At 40.0% G+C, this 245-nt stretch overlaps 1 protein-coding gene across 2 annotated transcripts in view; it reads left to right on the forward strand.

The window, feature by feature from the left end:
- uggt1 (UDP-glucose glycoprotein glucosyltransferase 1) overlaps positions 1-245 on the forward strand; it is a 30,493-nt gene that overhangs the window by 13,757 nt on the left and 16,491 nt on the right. The gene's annotated exons all lie outside the window — the stretch shown is intronic.

Genomic DNA, 245 nt, shown 5'->3' on the forward strand with positions numbered 1-245 from the left:
GAAACAAAAACAGTTTTTTTTATTGCTTCAGAAAAAATCAAAATAGACGCTGCAGGGCAGTTGCAGTCATTAGGGGCATGCAGTTAAAATCCATTTTAATTTAGGAGTTTTGTCAGGCAGCTTTGGGAGACCTTTGATACCTCCCTGTATGTGGCATCTTGGGATGGTCAGTTTGTTTGAATACTGATGAAGCACACAGCACACACTCTGCATTTTAACTGTTATTTGGTGTGTGTGTGTGTGTG

This window comes from Morone saxatilis, unplaced genomic scaffold, assembly GCF_004916995.1.
Source record: "Morone saxatilis isolate NCDOM2014 unplaced genomic scaffold, NCSU_SB_2.0 Contig3, whole genome shotgun sequence".
In the NCBI taxonomy this organism is placed as follows: Eukaryota; Metazoa; Chordata; class Actinopteri; family Moronidae; genus Morone; species Morone saxatilis.